We start from the raw sequence: 7,254 nt of genomic DNA, 5'->3' as shown, positions 1-7,254 counted from the left end.
ATGAAGAACCTGCACAAATGTTCTTCAGATTATTAAAATGTTCTTTACACAAAGTCACACATATTATACAAGTAAAAGATAAAAAATCCTTAAAAAATAACCTATATAAAATAATATATATAAAATTATGATGTATCAAAAATAAATAAATAAATAACTATGAAAAGTGTACTGTTAAGTAAGTTGTGCATTAAGAAGTGCATTAAGTCAGTAAACAGTCAAATCTCAACAATCCATTGTCATAAAATTTAAATTTTTAGTATAAACTTCTAAACATCTTGTTTAGTTAAAAAAATGTCTTTAAACAAGATAAAACTTGCATCTCAATAATTGCAAACTGGCTCTAACTATTATTTAGATCACCAATATCACATCATCAGACACAAATACAGCGGCTTCAAAATACATGATACGCTACCAGGGCTTTCCGGCCCCGCTAGACACCGGGGTCTAAGAAGGCCAGTCATGTCAGCCCGCCACACACAAAGCTGACTGTAACAGGCACACGTTTAAAGTAACTTTTAATCACCCAAATAAAAAACAAAAAGAAAGTAAGTGGCAGCCACCTCACGGCCGACTGTCACATAAATATATTAACACAATGGAAATCTCCCAGGTGTGGTCTTCTCTCGTCTTCTCTGTCGTCCCTCCTCCTTATATCCTTCCGGAGCTCCTTCATGGGACTCGAAACTGATGCGTCTCACAGGTGTCACTTATTAGTCTTCGCTCCACCTGCCTCGCTCCGCTCCGCTCCCACAGCTCTCGGCCCCGTCCTGCTTCGCCACACTGACTGAAGACAGGACTCAACAGGGTGGTCGTGACAGGAGTTGTCTGCTGACTTCTCTGTGTCTTACTCCATGACCTGAAATAAAAACATAAATCAGTCTTATTTGTCGAAATGCATTACATTTAAAGCAAATTTTACTTGGCAACAAGTTTATGATGTTTACAATAAAAAAAAAAAAAAAATTGTTATTCTTACCTTAAACCAGTCATGGAGATGCATCTGCTCCAGAACGAGTCTTTGCTGTGGCTTAGGCTGCAGACAATCACAAATCATCTGGCAGCATTCTGTGCAAAAAGACAAGAGAGATGTCTGACTATTAGCTTGTAATTTACACATGGACTCTTTGAAGCTCTTGGACAATTCAAATTGTCCTTCTTTGTTCTTTGATGAAGATCTCACCTTGTGATAGGCCAGGACTTGTCACGGGATGGGTAGATAAAGGTGCGAGGACTCAAGTGCATAACAATGAGTGATAATTTATTAACAACAAACAAACTACAAACAAAACTCCCTCGTGGGGGAAACCGACAACGATAACAAGCAAGAACTAGGAACATGGACAACGAACCAGCACAGGACTGCAAACACAGGGAGATTAAATAGGGAACAAACAAAAGGTAACGAGGCAGGCAGGTGAGGGACATTAAACAATAACGAGATAACAAGATGGGCGGGGTTTGACAATTGACAGGAGAACACATGGCACAAGGAAATAACATGACAGCCATGTGCTCACAACAGACCAGACTAACACAAACACATGACAAACCGGGAGTGTCACAGCTCTGTCACCAACCAAGAGAAAACCCATACAATGGTGACAGAACTGTGACACTACCCCCCCCCCCTCAAAGGAACGCCACCTGGCGTTCCCAAGGAGGGACACCAAAAACAAGACAAGAACATCAAACGTGCAAGACCAAAGAGCAGACAAGACAAGCAGATCAGAACACATACATAGAGAGGGGAAGGAGGGAGGGGAGCCAGGGAGGGACGGGAGGGTTGAGCCAGGGCGGGTCCGGACTCCTGGCTGAAGACCAGGGTAGCTCAGACAGTCCATCGGGTGGCCAGGGCGGATCCGGCTGTACAGGCGACCAGGGCGGATCCGGCTGTGCAGGTGACCAGGGCGGATCCGGCTGTGCAGGTGACCAGGGCGGAGCAGGCGGCCAGGGCGGTGAAGCCAGTTCGGATGGCCATGGCGGTGAAACCCATTCAGGCAGCCATGGCGTAGAGAACCCTTCGGGCGGCCATGGCGGAGACGACCAGGGCGGAGACAACCCTTTGGGCGGCCATGGCGCAGGAACCGACACAGGCGCAGGAACAGACACCGGCGCAGGAACAGACACCGGCTCAGGAACAGACACCGGCTCGGCAGACGGGATGTGAACAGTCTCTGGCTCGGCAGACGGGACGTGAACAGTCTCTTGTGCGGCAGGCACGACATGAACAGATTCGGGCTTGACTGGTAACATGGCCGGCGCCGGCAGGGTCCGGAGCTTGGGTAGCGCCGGCAAGGCCAGGAGCTTGGGCGGAGCCGTCAGGCCTAGACGCTTGGGTGGCGCCGGCAGGGCGAGGCTCTTGGGTGGCGCCGGCAGGGCGAGGCGCTTGGGTGGCGCCGGCAGGGCGAGGCGCTTGGGTGGCGCCGGCAGGGCGGCGGCTGCAGGCCCCACTGGAGGCTTCGGGGGTTCGGCTGCAGGTTTCACTGGAAGCATCGGTGGTTCGGCTGCAGGTTTCACTGGAAGCATCGGTGGTTCAGCTGCAGGCTTCGGAACCACCTCCGGGTCCTGTGGTTGGCCGGAAGCTCTCCTCCTCCGTGTGAGTGAGCGAGTCGGTGCTACAAGCTCCTCTGCCACCTCTGAGAGCGCTGCAGGGAGAGAGGACAGCTCTGGGACCACCGATGTCGAATCCTTCTGGACCACCGGGCTTGGGACCACCGAAGTCGGGTTCTTCTGGACTACTGGCCTTGAGACCGCCGAAGTCGGGTCCTCCTGGACCACCGGCCGAAGGGGGGCGACAGGAGCCCTCCTCCTGCGCTGGTGAGGCGGTGTGGGAGTAACTGCCTCTGGGGGTGCTGCAACTCCTTCAGCCGCCACTGGATTGGAGGCTGATGGGTCGCACCCTTTCTTCCTCCTCCCTCTTCCCGAAGGGGTCATCGGAGGACTGGGGACATGGCAGTTTATGAGGTCAGTGGGAGGTGGGCCAAGAGGCAGAAGACCACCCTCCCAGTCTGCATTGGACCCGCGACTGTAAACGTACCCCACAAACTGCCAGAAAGATAATATCCCCAGCATTCCCATCTCCCAGGCAGGCACAGGATTATTGAGGCTGATGTTAAATCTTTCCTTGAGCACGGTGTCACCGATGTTGAGTCCCTCCGCGAAATACAGGAACTGGTAGGCAAGCTCCTTCACACTGCTCTCTCCTTGCCGAAGCGAAATGATCTTGTCCAGTTTCTCCACCATCGAATAAGCGGAGGGGCAGGGAGATGGGAAAAGGAAGATCCCCATTGTTAGCTGAGTCCTCAGTTGGCTGGTTCGTTCTGTCACGGGATGGGTAGATAAAGGTGCGAGGACTCAAGTGCATAACAATGAGTGATAATTTATTAACAACAAACAAACTACAAACAAAACTCCCTCGTGGGGGAAACCGACAACGATAACAAGCAAGAACTAGGAACATGGACAACGAACCAGCACAGGACTTCTTCTTCTTCTTCTTCTTGTTGTTTAATGGCGATTAACTCCTAAGGAGCATTATCGCCACCTACTGTGCTGGATGGAAAATTAACCTTGGGTGATAAGTCTGAATTTTAAAAACTGTCTCAGCACAGGACTGCAAACACAGGGAGACTAAATAGGGAACAAACAAAAGGTAACGAGGCAGGCAGGTGAGGGACATTAAACAATAACGAGATAACAAGATGGGCGGGGTTTGACAATTGACAGGAGAACACATGGCACAAGGAAATAACATGACAGCCATGTGCTCACAACAGACCAGACTAACACAAACACATGACAAACCGGGAGTGTCACAGCTCTGTCACCAACCAAGAGAAAACCCATACAATGGTGACAGAACTGTGACAGGACTGCTCCAGATGTTTGCACTGATCATGAACAGGTCTCTGTCTGAGGGATAAGCTCCGCACACCATTACAAACAGGAGGACGCCTAGAGACCACACCGTCGTCGGCTTCGCGTGGTACCTGCCGTAGAATTTGACCTCTGGAGGACAGTACAGCTTTGTGCCTGGAGGAAAAAGATTTTGTCTGATATTTAATACATTTCCACAGCATGTTGACTATACATAGGATGCGTTTATGTGAGCTAATGAACAAAGCGGTTCATAACACATACCACTGAAGACATTGAAGGCAGTGTTCTTCATGAGCGCACCGCACCCGAAGTCAATCAACTTGACCTCCAGGATATTTGAGCAGCATGAATGACCTGGCGCATAACATGTCGTGCAGTTCGCTCATCGAGGATCCCTCCATGGAGCTCCATGAAACTAAACAAGTCCATGCAAGGTAAGGGGCGTTCCATGACCATGATGTAGTGGTCTGTGTTGTCCTCCCAGTCCAGCAGTTTAATTATCTGAGGAACCTGGTGGCCCTTATTGGCCATCAATGTCAGGCCGATTTCACTGGGGAGGCGTTTGGGATGACCAGGCTAAAGGAAAGAAAATATGACAGTTAGATGGAGGAGGTGGTTTCCCAATTAAGGACTTAGTCCACAAATCAAAACAGATCAAATGAATAGAAAATGTTATAAACTGACTGAGAAGCAATAACATAGAGAGCACAGCCTACTCACCACTTTGATATATGGCATTTCTGGCATCTTCAGTGAAAACTTCACAGCCACCTGACCAACAAAACCAAGAATTACCAATTAGCATTGTGCACAGAAATTAGTCATATCATAGCAATCATAAATCCTGAACAGATATGCAAAGTTTTGTAAGTAAAAAAAAATGAAGAAAAAAAGAAACCTTAAGTCCATCCTTGCGTCGAGTTCCTTCATAGACCAAGCCAAATCCTCCTTCGCCCAGCTTCTGGTCAACTTTATAACGCTCGCAAATGGTGCCTATTAAAAGAAACAATCATAGTTAGTATGAAATTCAATTACATATATACATTTTATTTTATTTTAAAAGTTATAATAATATTTTTTAAATCTCATAGATGACTTATTCTTACCCTTGACCAGGACGTCCTGCTCTGGCTGTTCCTCGGCAGCAGGGAGGACTTCAGAAGTTGGAGCTATATGTTAAATCAAACAAAAATGAACAAAATTAGAGTGGTTCTTCATTTAGGGGCACTTTTGACTTGATTTCTTGAATTAAACTTCTCTAAAAATGCAAATCTATTTGTTTCTGAGTTTAAATTCTCACATACTGACTGGTTTTGTAATGGCATCTAATAAAACTACTCTCAAATCATGCCGTGATCAAAATCTTTCATTTCATTTTTAAATTGCAACTTTAAAGCTAATGTCCGTAACCTTTCTTGTGTTCAAAATTTAAAAAAAAAAATGATCAAATGAGCGAGTACATCATGAATCCGTTTTCCAAACCGTGTTTGTGTCTTATCCTGAATCACTACGGTACACCTATTATAAGTGTTTATATTTGGACTATTTTAGACTGGTTCGGCGGGTGTTCTTCCGCAAGGCGCATTCAGTTCTGTTTATTAACCGCTAGAGCGCAAAAAGTTACGGACTGCTGCTTTAAAATGTATGCGATAATGACAGCAATTAGTTGAGACAGAAGTTGTCACGGTTTATGAATCGGCTGTCTCATGCTGAAGTGTCTGCGTGAGTGTAATTGAGTGGGTGTGGTTACTCGTTGTGTTGATTAGTGTCACCAGCTGTCAGTCATTCCAGTTCCCTTTATATACCCAGCAAATTCTCTCTCTTGTTGTTAGATCGTTGTGGTTGTTCCCCCGGTGTGTTTCCTGTGCTCGTGCCTTGTCTGTTCTGTTCCTCGTCTGGAGTTCGTCAGTTCCTCGTGTCGTCTGGATTTCTTCGTGTCATCTGGATGTTTCACAGTCCCTGGGTTTCACTCGAGCACGCTGTCACCTGTTCTACCACCGGATCGCCATCTCGTCCCTGCTTCACTGACCATCTGAGTGTTTGTCCCCGATCTGTGCCTTCCTCATTGTTACTTCTGACTATATCCATTAAACTGAGTTTTACTTGCAATTGCATCCTCCTGTTATTTCCTCACAGAACGATCTGACCCACTATGGATGCAGCAAGTTCATCACAGCTCAACGATTTCATCGCTCACAGTATCTCACGTATGGACCAACAAGCAGAGAACATCTCGGGCACAGGTCGTGCGGTGCAAGCACTCGTGATGCAGGTGGGGAGAGCTCGGCTTTCCCGGGAGGAGAGGGAGAGGCGGAGATCCCAGGGACTCTGTCTCTACTGTGGCCGGGCGGGTCACTTCATCCACTCCTGCCCGGTAAAAGAGCAAGCCCGGTAGTATGTATGAAGCTACTATCGGGTGGGATCTCCGTCGAGAAGACCTCATCACCATCATTAACCCTCCTCCCGGTAAGACTGAGATGGCGACAGTCGACGCACTGCACCAACGCACTACTGGATTCGGGAGCGGAGGGTAATTTCATGGACTTCAAACTTGCACTTAAGCTTCAGATTCCCGTCACTCCTCTCTCGCACCAGATTACTGTCAACGCACTCAATGGTCAAGAACTTCCCCGGATTACACATGCTACTGAAGACATTACCCTCATCACTTCTGGAAATCACACAGAACTCATCTCATTTTTTCTCATGGACTCACCACTTGCACCAGTGGTTTTGGGACACCCCTGGCTTTCCAGACACAACCCCCGTGTCGACTGGTGCACTAACACTGTTTCCACATGGAGTAACCACTGTCATGAGTCCTGTTTAGTGTCTGCATGTCCTTCTGTGTCTGGTTCTGTGTTTCAGAGTGAGGCAGCGGATTTGTCTAACGTGCCCGCGGAGTACCACGACCTGAAGGAGGTGTTCAGTAAGTCTCGCGCTGCTTCTCTTCCTCCGCATCGTTCCTATGACTGTGCGATAGATCTACTGCCAGGTAAATCTCCGCCTAAGGGCAAACTTTACTCTCTTTCTGTTCCCGAGAGGGAGGCCATGGAGAAATATATTTCTGATTCTCTGGTCTCTGGGTTCATCCAGCCTTCCTCTTCTCCTGCGGGGGCGGGGTTCTTTTTCGTTGGGAAGAAGGATGGTTCTCTGCGACCTTGCATTGATTACCGAGAGCTGAACAACATCACGGTAAAGAATTCTTACCCTTTGCCGTTGATGTCTTCAGCTTTCGAGAGGTTGCAGGGAGCATCCATTTTCACGAAACTGGACTTACGTAATGCATATCATTTGGTTCGCATCAGGAAGGGGGAGGAATGGAAAACCGCTTTTAATACCCCTAGGGGGCACTTTGAATATTTGGTT

General features: G+C 47.8%; 1 pseudogene; it reads right to left on the bottom strand.

Moving 5' to 3' along the window:
- Positions 1 to 555: 555 nt before the first annotated feature.
- On the bottom strand, positions 556 to 5,951 carry LOC130097530 (serine/threonine-protein kinase pim-3-like; annotated as a pseudogene).
- Positions 5,952 to 7,254: the final 1,303 nt, after the last annotated feature.

Source organism: Rhinichthys klamathensis, unplaced genomic scaffold (genome assembly GCF_029890125.1).
Source record: "Rhinichthys klamathensis goyatoka isolate OS25496 unplaced genomic scaffold, OSU_Roscu_1.1 h1tg000221l_1, whole genome shotgun sequence".
Lineage (NCBI taxonomy): Eukaryota > Metazoa > Chordata > Actinopteri > Cypriniformes > Leuciscidae > Rhinichthys > Rhinichthys klamathensis.
Note: the sequence above shows the minus strand (reverse complement) of the source record. Positions and strands in the feature narration are given on the sequence as shown.